Below are 13,640 nucleotides of genomic sequence, written 5' to 3'. Positions count from 1 at the left end.
GCGGGCTCTGGTCTGCAGTAGCAGGGTCCTGGCAAAGCCCTGTACTTACTGGGGTGACAACTGCCTGTGCTCTGCAAGCAATGGGCTTACTGAGGAAAAGAGGTGAGCCTGTGGGGTGACAGGACACTTCACTACAACTCTGCTCCCAGGGTGGGACCAGTAGCAGTCAGGATGCATGCTTTCAGCAGGCCCCTTTCCCAGGCCAGTAACAGCTGGAACCCAGGCTCCATGCAGACACAGAGCCCAGCCCAAGAAGTGGGCAGGTGGCCAGAACAGACAGTGCTGCCTAGGGCCCAGAAGCCACAGGTGCAAGGGCTGGTGAACCCCTCTGGGGCTCTCAATATCTGGCAGCATCTGCAGGATATGTAGGGGCAGGAAGGGATCTGCTTTGGCTCAGGGCAACCCAGAACTTCCTATATAAGACAGCACCCACCCTAGAAGAGGGGCAGCATGGACATAGGCACTGGCCCATGCCATATTCCTCCACCAGAGCCAAGGACCTGGGATCGAGGACCACTGAGACATTGGCACTCCTTATGGAACCCTGTCATGTAGCCATTGAAAGTCAGGTACATCTAGAGGCCACACAGGGGGTCATAACACCTGAGTTGCACCCAGAGGACAAGATTCCCATCACAGCTGCATGAAGCACGGGTGAGCTATACCTTCCCAGGAGGCATGGCATCCATGCTTGGTGCCTGAGTCACCAGCAGAAGTATGGGGAGGGCTAACCATGGGTTGTGTGGGAAGTTCTTTCACAGAAGCCACTGTGCTGGTAGTGGGCTGGGAGGAGGGGTGCTTTGAGCAGCTGGGAGTGGGGCAGTAAGAAGGTGTCAGAGGAGTGGCTCCAGAACATCTGTGGCAACAGTGAGGGGTATGGAGTCCTGGAGCCTGCATGCTTAGACAAAGTCTGTGGGATTGAGGACTGGGGTGGGGGTCCAGACTCCAGGTCCTGGATCCCAGTGTCCATGGTCCATGGTATCAAGGCTCCCCTCCCACTGCTGCATGCTGTGCTCCCTGTTCCCAACCACACCCGAGAAAAACTCAAAGGAGATCAGTTTCAAGTGCAGGTGCACTTCAACTCTCATATCCTATAATGATGCAGGAACCAGCACCAGTGGGACAGATTCCTTGTGAGCCACCAGCTGTGATTTTGCCCCATGGCCCCTAGGCACCTGCTTTTGGGCACCCGGTTATCCCATGCTCTCAGGGGCCTTCCTGCATCTCCTCCTCCAGTAGGGTCCCTGCTGGTGACTCTTCTGGCCCCCTGGTGGTGCTCAAAGTGTGTAGAGTCTTGATGGCCCTATCCCTGGTGAGGAAGTGGGACAGCTCCTTGTAAAAGATCATGGTTTTCCTCTGGGTCTTGGATTTTTTGTTGGCATCTTGCACACACCTATGCATACTCTTTATTGACTTGGTCTTGAAGCAGTACTTCTCCCATTCCCTGTTGTGACCTTTCACCCACATTGAAATTAACTTGAAGATATCCAAGTTGCTGTGCTCTTTCTGATGCTGGTGCTGGACCTTCTTCTCACCCCAGCTGGCAATGAGATCTCTCATCTCCCCATAGTCACAGTTGTCTGACTAGAGTTGGTTAGGTGAGGAGGACAGGGTCATTCATGACCCATGGCAATGCCAGGGGTGGGCAGGGTGGCAGTCTTGGCATCCATAGGTGGGTGCAAGGAGTTGATGGAAGGGTGGAAGGAAGGCTGGCTGGCTGGAAGCAATGGAAGATGTGTGAGGGTGCAGGTCCTGGCATGTAGCTCTCCTTATCACTGCAGCTGGGTGTGGCCCCTGCTCCAGTGTGACCAGGGCTCCACAGGTCAGACCACCCTCACAACCTTGAACTTTCCAGGGACTTCTAGCAGACACCCCATGATTGTGACAATGCCCTACAACCCTGCCAGGAAATTTCTGCTGTCCTGTCCCTGCAACACAGAGCCATCTGGCAATACCCCACCTGGTCCTGAAGTTTCCAGGGGCATCACTTGCTTTCCCAAGCTCTTTGATGCTCAGTGGCCCCACCCCACACACCCCACCCTACCGTTCTGGGGTTCTGTAGCTGCAGGCCAATAAAGCCTTGCCACACATCACTTGCCCATGGCCCAGGTACCTGCCAGGAGTGGCTGAGTCATGGAGGCCACAGGGTTTTCTCCATGCAGACACAGTCCCGAAGTTCTACCCCCTGCTACTCTGATGCAACCACAGGCAAACTGCTTACACCACCTCCTGCTTGGGATGAGAGTCTGTGCTTGAGAGATGTAGTGTTCAGGAGCCAGTGATGAAGTCTGTGGGGCTATGCCCAAGCATGGGGATTCTCCTGAGCTCTGTGTTAGGTCTGTGAGTATATTATGGGATGCTTTTTGGTGGGGTGAAGTGGCATGGCCTGATGAAGTGAATCCCTACATCCTGAGGTGCTTGCAGGGAACACAAAAATCTCTGTTTCCCCCATCCCAGTGCCTGGCTGTGCCTGACAGCTGGCTGCAGGCAGAAGGCAGGGCTGGGGACAAAGGCTTTGTTGGCTTGAGTCTGGGAGAGCTCGGGGTGAGGCCAACTAGGGGCTCAGGTGGAACAGCAGAGTGCAGGTCAGTGCTAGTGCACCTCTCTGTGAGGGAGGGCTAGTGGGGACCCCCAAAAATGTTTGGGATGCCAGCAGACAGTGACCTAACTTGATTCAATAAGGGATCTGGTACAGAAGTTCTTTGCACCAGACTTACGTAATTTGCACAAGTCTGAGCTCATATTAATCTAGAACTATCTTAGACCACGTTCTGCCAATTTTGTGTGCTCTACATTTCTGTACAGCTGCGGGTGTGGTTCAGTTTCTGAGCACTTAGTTTGGATTATGTATAACATCTGGAGCTACCCGCAAATACTACCTTAATTACAGTTGCCTTGGGATAGCTCCTCTATCCAAGGAAGGTGCCACAACCAGAAACCTGATGTACCAGTCCACTGCTGGTCATGCAAATTAGAATTGCTTTAATACATTTTTCACAGAAGAAAATGATTTTTGAGAACCTGAGAACAGGTATGTCTATGCATAAATGCAAAAAAAATGTACTTGGGGATCTTGCTTGTGTGAAGCAAGTTCTTGGGTAATATAAAGCCACCATTGTCAAATAATTTTAATAAGATCATTACAATTGTAATTGAACCTTCATTTGAAGCATGCTGCTTAGGAGGTATGTAATAAGCTTTCTGGAGAAGTCTTGTGGATTGCAGAATGACATGTGCCTCCAGGAATCTTTTCTATGAATACCAGTTACAGGAGAGTACCATGATTATAAATGTGTAGACCATACATTATACCTGTGTATCAAGTTTCAGGTAGGAATAAATTAGGAACCCTGAACAATCACCACCAAAAGAAGGAATTGAACAGAAGTACTGAAATGACCATAATATAATGACAGAAATATACTTGTTACAGCAATATAAATATTTTTTAAGTGGAGCAATATATATATAGTAATTTTTAGTAAAATATTAAATTTGGCTTCATTCTATTCACATAACAAAATGATCAGAAGGGCCGTGACAGCAATCCTGGGGATGCTGTTTCTTCTTAATGTCACCTTACAATTACCTTCCAGGAGAGAGGCTGAAAGTAGTCTGGGAAAATCTGGACTCTTTCAAAGGACTCTTATTGTATCTTACTTAGCTGCTGCAAAGTCATTACCACATTGTGGGCCTACATTAGAGGTGCTGTTGGTCCAGCTCTTAACACCCAGCTGTTATGCTCAAAGGGTACAGAAAAGTAAGTTAGGCTCAGTAATCATAGACAGAACAGGCCTGAAGGACTTTATAAGGTTAGAAGGTCTGCTGTATCTTTCCTGTGAGAAGACTAGTGCCTCCATCTCCAGTCTGATCAATACAACACTTTCAACAAAAAAAATTTGAATATTCTAAATGTTTTTCAGATTTCTTGCAGATAAGTAAAAACAACATTCAGCTTCATATCTAATAGATGAATATTTCTTAAGTAGGCCCAACAGCTGGGCTCTCAAGGAGAGAAAAACTCTAATTACCACTATTTATAGTGAAATATTAGGCAGCAACTTCTTTTTAAGTCAATAACCTTGTTTAGTTTTTGCAAGCCTCTCTTTTTTCAGCAATGGGATTTTCTTTTACAGAGCTATGGGAAAGAAACACATTTTTAAATTGATGTAGAGTTCACAGCTGAACACTTGAACCTAAAGCAAAGACAGAATTCAGAGTTAGGGGAGAGTCCGAGTAACTGTCAGTTCTCTAAAAATAACACACACAGAAAAACAGTCATCACCACAATTTCAAAAAATACATAGCAGAAATACAAGGAAATAAGACAGGTGATAAAAATGAAGTAGAAGGATTCAAAAAAGAAAGACTGAAATGACTGAAACACTTCAGTGTAGACAATAGTTTACAAAGGGGAGTCATAGAGATATATAAGTATTGGGATAAGTTAACTAGGAGTACCACATTACCTTCTCTTTCTCATAATATAAAAAGGGGACCTTCAATGACAATGAAAAGCAATGCACTTAAAACAGATTGGATTCTTTTTGTTGTTTTGTTTAATCATTAGCATAATTAATTTGTTGAGGCTAGGCATGGGCGACTGGTGCCGCCTTAGTCAGAGCGGGCACATGCACCCTCAGCAACCACTTAGCGAGTGAAGGGGGGGTCCCCCGTGGCCGATATCACTAATGGGGGGGGTGGTCCCCCCCACAGCTGCCCACTGCAGCTGCTTCCAGAAGTGGCTGTGGCCACTTCTGGTGTGGCTGTGGCTGCTTCTAGGAGTGCAGCGGCACTCCACTCCCTGGCCAGCACTTGTAGGGGGAGCATCATAACTCCCACCTGCCCCCCAGCCAATCGCCTAAGTGGAGAGTGTGGCCGGTCAGGGGATGCACTGGCGTTCTTAGGAGGTGCAAATGCACCCCCTATGTGTCATCACTGCTAGGTGAGCTCAAACATAAGATTAAATCTTCATATGAGTCATGAAAACATCTACTATTACAGAAAGTAGGAATATACATATGCATGTGTGTGTGTGTGTGTGTGTGTGTACACACACACACACACACACACACACACATATATATAAAAAATAAATAAAATAAGTTCTTATGTACAAAGCATAAACAAACCACATCATTAGCTACTGTATTTTGTCAAAAAGAGGGTACTAAACTACTAGACCAAGTCTGATCCAACATACTGGCCACATCAGAAGAGATACTGACTACGCAGTAGCTCATTATTCCTCCGCAGTAGTGTGGTGCAATGCTACTGTGCAGTAGTAACAAACTGTTGCACAGTAGTAATAAGCTACTGCACAATCAGCATCATGAAAATGCCATTTGGGAATGCAGTTATTTAGTACTTGTGTATGGAAGTATTAAATGACTGCTTACTAACAACCGAGCAGTCAGTGTGTCATGTAGATGTGGCCATTAATTCCAATTTAAAACAAATTACAAGTGGAACTTAATATTTACTGAGGTGCTTGAGAAGAGAATTTTAACTCCTGTATTTACTTGATTATAAACAGGGTTCACCCCATATTGAACAGGGGGAAAATCAAGCCTCATCTTATGACTGCATAAAACAGCGGTGGGCTATTATTTTGGGTAGAGGGCTGCTTACTGAGTTTTGGCAAGCCATCGAGGGCCGCATGACAGGCAGCCCAAGGCAGATTAATATTAATTTGCTACATTTTTAGTGTCTCTGCGGGCCAGACAGAATGGCCTGGTGGGCCACATCCGGCCCTCGGGCCATATTTTGCCCACCCCTGGCATAAAATGTACCTGAAACCAGAAAATGAAACTGGTCAGCCAGCAGAGGGTGCCCAAGTTCCCCTCAGCATTCAGGGTTCCTGGCCAGGCAGTTCAGGTCACTATAAGCAGCTGCCTTTGGCTGGAAACCCCGTACTTGGGTCAAAATGACCTAGCAGACACTGGCAAAGCACCATCCCCACAGTGTGTGGGATTTCTGACCAGCCCAGCACTGGATGCTGGAGCAATTCAACACATGTTGGCAGCCTGGCCAGATCTCTTGCTGTGTGCTAGGTTGTTCTGACAGCCACGGCTGGTTAGCAGCTTGGAGTGACTCAGCATGTGCTGGCCAGAAACCTCTCATGGTGTGGGGACAGTGTCTGGCTGGGGCCTGCCGGGTGATCTTGGGCTGTGTGCAAGCAGCCTGGCCAGCGCATGCTGAGTCACCTCGGCACCCACCAGCCAACCAGGCAGCAGCTGGGAGCAACTTGATCACCTGTCTGCCAGGCACCCAGCATACTATGGAGAGAGGCTGGCTGGGTACACAGCAGGGAGAGACCCCAGAAGGGCTGACCAGTACTCAGGGAGGAGAAACCCCCAGGGGCAAGCCTGACACCCTGCATACTGCAGTATTAGTTTCTGATAACTTAAACTGGTTTATGTGTAATGTCTGTCCCTAGCCCAACTGAGAATTAAGGCATAGGGCAAGGGGTCTTTTCTTGATGATGTTGCAGATAAAGGAACCTGTTATTTGAGGAAAGGAAAATAGCACCACACAAAACCAAATGAATGATACGCAACTCAGAACATTCTATTTCCATTTAGAATCTTGTATTCGAGTGTCCTTCGAATCAGAATTGTTATAACATTTTTTCTTTAAAAGTTTTATTTTAAACACTGTAGAATGTTAGGAAGTTTATGCAGTGTCTAAAGCCAGTGGTTTTTATGATAATTAACAAATTGTCACTGTAGTATTCTGCTTCATTCAAAAGGAATGTATGTTGGCAGAGATGCTAATCTAAAAATAACTAGGCACACACTAGTATTTTTTAATTTAAAATGTTCAGTTTGAGCTCTGTTGTTTTGCATATACGTAAGATGACATTTCTGTTCATTCTGTACTTGCTGGTGACCACTATAGCTGAACAAGACACAGATAGTTTAGCAGTTTTAAAAGTTGAAGTTGATTAAATTAGCAGTTTCTGAAGTGGAGGATTCTCTGTCTTATTTTACCACCCACTAAAGAATCTTAGAATTTACTCATGTAGCAAGGGGCTAGACTTCACTTAAGCAAGGGGGTCAAAGGGTTGGAAAAATGAATTAATCAGAGGGGTCTTGAAAAAGCCTGTGCATCTGACCCGTTCATCTGGCGCACAATTGATCCTCTTGCTCTGATGGCTAAAGTTAGTTCTTCATAAATGGATTTGAAACCTTGAAAGAAAGCAGCTCACGTCTTTCTTTAGCCTGGAAACGCAAATGGGCAGGTAAAGCCAAGGTTCCACTCATTCCCCACCTTTACTAAGATGCTTCTTGCTCTCTTGTTGCAGATCTGATATCCTGCACAGTTTAAATAGGCCGAGCAGGGAGCATGGTATAGAAAAACAAAGGAAAAAGACAAGAAGAAAGCAAGATGACATATTGAAAATTAAGGGACTTAAGTTTTGTTGAAAGAACTCTCTATCAGAAAACACCATTTCATTTGCAAATGATTTTGTACCACATCATATAATGAATTTTAGTGAAATTTTATTTTAAAAACTAATAAAATGTTTAAAAATGTTGATATCTCCCATTTTGGAATTTTCATACTGAAAAGGTTACTTTTTCATTTAAAAATAAATTTTTGTTTAAAAATTAATTTATATATCCAAATTCAGGGTGAAAAATAAATTGCAAAATGTTTCATTGGGATGCAAAGTCTTTCTTTATCACTTTAGGTTTGGGGACTCAGCAATTAATTATGCACTGCTGACTGATTTTCTGGAGAGCCAGGTAAGCTTCAGGATTGTCTTACCACATGGTGAGTTTAGTAGTTCTTTAGGCACATTTAGCATCCTGATATGGCTGTTGGGCTCAGGTGACTCTGTCAGCACTGATCGGTGCTGATTTATTTCCCATTTCTCTTTAATTTGTTTTCACAAATATTCAAAAATCACACTTTCCAGCTGAGATTAATGTTGCTCACATAAATTAGGAATTCTCTTGTTCTCTATTAGGGCTGTGCAAAACAGCAGCATTCTGCCTTGACATCCATTTCAATGGAACAGTGTTTCATTTCAAGTTTTATTTCATGCTTAAAAACCACTGTTACATTCTGGCTCGTCAAAACGGTTTTGCTCTTTCAATGCTGTTTCAATGTTACAATGGGGCTAGGGGTCGTTTTGAGGCTGTTTCGAAGCCCATTGTTTAATTTCAATTTTGCTGTTTCTAGTTGAAAATGATTCGAAACAGTGTCAAAATGAAACAGCCAGCAACATTTTTCTGTCATTATTTTTTTAGAGACCGATTATTTTCCACTTCTTTTTTTCACAGTAGGCTCAAAGAAGTGCTAGTGCCATATGGATAGATGTTGCTCCATGTAGTCCCTGTGGATGTGGTGTGAGTCTAAATTTAGTAGTATCTGTAAAGTTAAAATGAAAAGAACTGTAGATGTGCAAAATGTTGTTGCTGTCTCACTCTTGTTATGTCAGCAGAAGAACTGCAAGCCTTATTTTGCCTAGAAGATTTTTTTAAATCTTATCTGTTGTACCAGGACTTCTGATCCTGGTTCAAGTCAGAAATATATTAGAAATCACATAAAAAAACAGCATTACATTATTTAATTAAGTCACTGCTGCTTAATATTTTCAGCAGTGACTATTTCTATTCAAGAGCATTGAACTAATTCTATAAAAGTTGGCAGGTCACCCTCCACAATTAATTGCAATTTTTTTTGCCATAAGTTTCATTCTTCTACATAAAACATGTCTAAAGTAAGTTGATGATATCTTGTTGATAGGTTCTTATTAGCTGGTGATGTTAACTGAAACAAAGAAAAAGCATGAAGCATAACTTTAAAACAAAGCAATAATGCAATATTTGAGTTTTGTCCCTTGTCATTTAATGAAACTAGGTTTTTGGACATTTCATTTACAACTTCATGGGCATGGCATTAAATCTTTTCTGACATCTGTAGTATATCACTAAAATGAGGAACACTTCCAAATGGTTACTTTTCAATTTACGAAGTATTTTGGAGCTTTTAAAATTGTGCAGGACTACCAATTATTAAACTCCTGTTATTGGTGACAGATAAAATTCTCTACATGTATGTCAAACTTTATATCAACAGCCAACATATAGTCATATATTTTGATAAAAATTGAAATAGAAAAAAAATCATTAATCTCTTTGTAGCAGGACACTGGGGTGCCTGCTACCGGTAATAGTGGTGTGGGCTTAGCTGCCAAGCTTCAGGGCAGCCCAGGTGAGGGTTGCTAGAGCAACTGATTGGGTCAGCTGACCGCCGGGGGCAGGGCCGGGCGTTTATAAACAGCCCAGGCCGGAGCCTAGCTAGTAGTTACCTTCTGGCTGCCGGAGGAGCAAGAGCTCTGCAGTGGAATTGAGCTGGGTTGAGCAGACTGATAGACCCAGCAGCCACATCATGTTACAGGGTAGAGAGAGCCCTGACTGGGAGGCTGGGCAGGAGAAGCCTGTGGGACTGGAGTGTGCGTTATAGCCGGTAGGCTTATTGTTCTGTTACAGCCGTTTGGCTTATGGTTCTGTTTAGTTTGTTGTGTAAATACCGGAGGACCGGGTGAGGCTATAAGGGGTGCGAGGAGACCTCATGGGAGCTCTCCAGTAGTCTGGGGGTTCCTGGGTGCCCTGTATGGGCACAGAGCAGTGCCTGGGAGGCATAGCTGTTTAGCACTGGTGTGGAGCAGTGTGTGGGGGTTGAGACCCCAGCCTGTGAGGGTGGTATTTGGCCCAGTAGGGCGAGGAACCCTGAGACGGGTCAAGGGGCCAGGCACGGCTACGGGCCATCTGAGCCCTGGCGCAAGAAGCGCGTATTGGGACAAGCCCCAGAGAGGGTGAGGGTGCGAGCAGCGCGGGACAAGCCCCAGAGAGGGTGAGGGTGCGAGCAGCGCGGGACAAGCCCCAGAGAGAGTGAGGGCTCATGAGCGCAGGGAGACAGGCCCAGTGAGGAGCTGCCTCTACATAAGAAGCCCCGGAGAGGGCGAGCTACCTACTGAGGAGGCCCCAGAGAAGGGCGAGGTTACTGAGGAGGCCCAGAGAGGGCGAGGCATAAGCCCCGAAAGGGGGGAACACCTATTAGGATGCCCCAGATGAGGCGAGTCTAGGGGGGAAGCCCATAAGGGGGGGGCGAGGGCGAGTGTAAGAGTCCGTAGTAGGGCGAGCACGCGGTTAGAGGCCCGAGGCAGGGCCAGAGTGTGCGGTCGGGAGCCTGAAGAGGGTGATTACACTAGCCAAACCCCGGAAGGGGCGAGACAGGGCTTGTGCAGAGAGCAACAGGGCCCCAGGCAAGGGGCGAGTACATTAGGCATGCTAGGGGTAAGCGCACGGGTACAAGCCCGAGAGGTTGGGGAGCATGGGATACAACCCGAGAGTTGAGGGCGCGTGTAGATGGGAGAGGCCCCGGAGAGGGCGCGTGTATCGGAGACACGAGAACATCTGGAATAACTGCGAGGCTTGGGGCATGCTACAGAGGAGGTAGGAGGCATGCATAGCCCATAAGGCTGGGGTGCACCAGGTCAGCCCATAGAGAGTAGGAGCCTGGATAGTTATAGCACCATGTCCAGGTGGACTAAAGGCAGCTTCCCATATAAAGCTAGATATATCATCAAAGACGTGGCGGGAGAGAAAAGAGGGTGCTGGATCACTTACTTGGCATGGCAGGGGGGCGCTAGCGAGATCACGGCCGCTCCTGCACCCTACTCCGTGACACTCTTGCTAATGTTTTACCTTTACTGTGAAAAGGTGCTAAAACCAGGCAATAAAATCTGGTCCAGTGGAACACAGTAAGGGGAATTGACACCAGGCAGCATATCTTGTATCTATACACATGCATGCAACCTTACATGTGCTATATTTGAGACTTTTTTTAATCTCTTACAATATTCTCTATGTTGCAATTAAGAGTGGACTCCCAGAAAAGTTTAAATTTAAAAAAGGTGCCCCAAACACAGGCTATCCCACTTTACCTTACCTGACTAGATAGCTGCTTCCAGGGGAATCAGTCTAATTGTGGTTGAAACAGAAAAATATCTTTTGCATACTGGAATGTACAAATCTTACTATGACCTGAACAATGACAGATCTGAACACAGAACAGCTCTTGTCGCCTGAGAACTCTCATGATACAACATCAATATCACTGCTCAGACATGCAAACAAAGGCCATCTGAGGGAGAGTGGGGTGGCTATATGTTATTCTGGAAAGGGAAACCTGCAAACAAGAGGTGAATACATGGCACTGGTTTTAACATGAAGAAATGGATTGTCAGCTGAATGACTGAATTCCCTGTTGGCATTAATGAGTGTCTCATTATTCTCTACCTCCAACTGACCAAAAATTTGTTTGCGTCTGTAATCAGTGCATACATCTCAACACTCAGTGCTGGGGAAGAACAGAAAGAACAGTTTTATGCAAACATTGGTGAAATCCTGACTATCATCCCAAAAGAGGATAACATCATCTACCTTGGAGACTTCAGTGCAAGTGTTGGCTAGGACTTTAACATGTGGAGGGGTACCATTGAAAAGGAAGGAGCGTGCAAGGCCAATTCCAATGGCATCTTCTTACTCAGTAAATGTTCAGAGCATGACCTTACTAACACTATCTTTGGACTAACACTATCTTTCGACAATGTGACAACTACAAAACAACATGGCAACACCCCTGCTTAAAATAATGGCACCTCCTTGACTATTGCTATAGGAGTGCATGATCTAAAAGATGTCCATATCACATGTGTCATAAAAGGACCCAATGACTGATGGACTGATTATTGTTTAGTGAGATTAATCATGTCCATCAGGGTTGTGCTGAAACATCGGAAGCAACTCAGATCAGTCCACAGGCAGTACAGCATCAAGTACCTTCAGACCCCTAGCCACTGCGGAGCCCTGCAAGTACGGCTCAGTAAGAAACTTGCCAATCTTAGGATTGAAAATAACACTTGTATTGAGGAAGACTGGCAAGCTCTAAAAGAGACCATCTAATGAAATCAATTGGCTTTATCACCTAATGCCATCAGAATTGGTTTAATGAATACAATGCTAAGATCAAAGCCCTTGCTGATCAGAAGAGAGAAATTTTCTGTGACTGGCAAAACCATCCTACATCCAGTCAGAAGCAGGGAACTTTTTGATGGCTTAAAGCTGAAGCCCAGAGGAAGATTTGAGAAATCAATAACAAATGGTAGGAAGAGAAGGCAAAAGAAATCCAACAATTTGTTGACAATCATGAATGTGGAGGTTCTTCAGTGCAATCAAAGCTATGTGTGGACCAAGCTCTTGTGGACTCACCCTGCTTAGATCTGAAGATGGCAGTACACTCCTCAAATATGAGTCAATCAAAAACTGCTGGAAGGAGCATTACCAAAAGCTCCTGAACTGAGTGTGGCATAGTGAGTGGGACTGGAGAAGGGAAGCCCCCACTTGCACCCTCTTCCTTACCTGTGCAGTGGCAAAAGGTCTCCCTAGCAACTGCTGATGCAGCTAGAGTGTTGAATACTGTAATACTGAGCTTGCACTTCCTGCTGCCAAGCATGGATGAACAGGGCAGATGCACCCAGCATCCAGTGGGAGAAATTTTGGTCAGGGACAGAAGTTTCTTCAACTGGGGGCCAGAGAAGGGGGAAATCCCTTGTTTTGGTCTTCTTGGAGCCCTCCAAAAATGCACTGCACATGGGTTCCTCATCAGGGACAACGAGTGGCAGCTAGGTAGAGAACTCCAGGATGGGTTGGAGCCCTTGGTGGGTGGATATAAGAACATGCTGGAACTAAATGGAGGCGGCCCCAGATATCAAACCACAGGACCCATGCTAGAAGTGGGTGAGAGGCAGCCAAGCTACCCACACTACTTGATTTTTCAAGGGGATGGACTGGTAAGAGATTCCTGGCATGAAACTAGGGGATCCCAGTTAGGGATCTTTCCTGGAAAGCTTAGTAACCCAGTGCCAAGCAGATATGGCTGGAACCAGAATTTCTGTTTTGTGGATGATCATACGGAGGCCTAAGGTGGGAGTGTAGGGGTGGAGGATTTCCTAATCCTGACCCTATAAGGGCCATGCCAGCAGGCCTTTTTGGCTAGAAATAGCTTAGCAGCGTGGAAATTTAAGCTAAGTGAGTTATTGCCTCCTGCTAAGGTCAATTCTCCTTATTTTTTTTGTTCCATCAAAGTTGTGGTGGGTGAGAACCTAGGCAGGAACAGGGCTTTTTTGGGTAAAACAGTACTATGGTGACCACACTTCCCCTCCCTCCTGGGTTGGCTCTGTGACACCTGAGAATCAATAGTGACTGATGAAACCATCAAATCCAGAAGACAAGCACTTGCCAGTCCACTAAACTCTGAAAAAGTCCACCAGGCAATAAGACAGATGAAGAACAATGAAGCATCTGGCCCTGATGGAATACCAGTTGGGGTCTTCAAAGTTGGTGGGGAAACTATGGCCAACAAGGTCCACATACTGTTTCTCAAAATCTGGGACACTGATAAAATTCCTGCTGACCCAAGGAATGCTAATATTGCAATTATTTTTAAAAAGGGAGATCAGTCTGACAGTGGAGACTATCGAGGTATCGCTGTCCTTTCTATCGCTGGGAAGATCCTCGCTTGAGAATTCACTGAGCCGCCTGCTCTGTCTTGCTGAGGAAATT

The sequence above is a fragment of the Gavialis gangeticus genome, unplaced genomic scaffold (genome assembly GCF_001723915.1).
Source record: "Gavialis gangeticus isolate Ggan-Ray unplaced genomic scaffold, GavGan_comp1, whole genome shotgun sequence".
In the NCBI taxonomy this organism is placed as follows: Eukaryota; Metazoa; Chordata; order Crocodylia; family Gavialidae; genus Gavialis; species Gavialis gangeticus.
The sequence above is the reverse complement of the archived record's forward strand: the minus strand, read 5'-3'. Positions refer to the sequence as shown.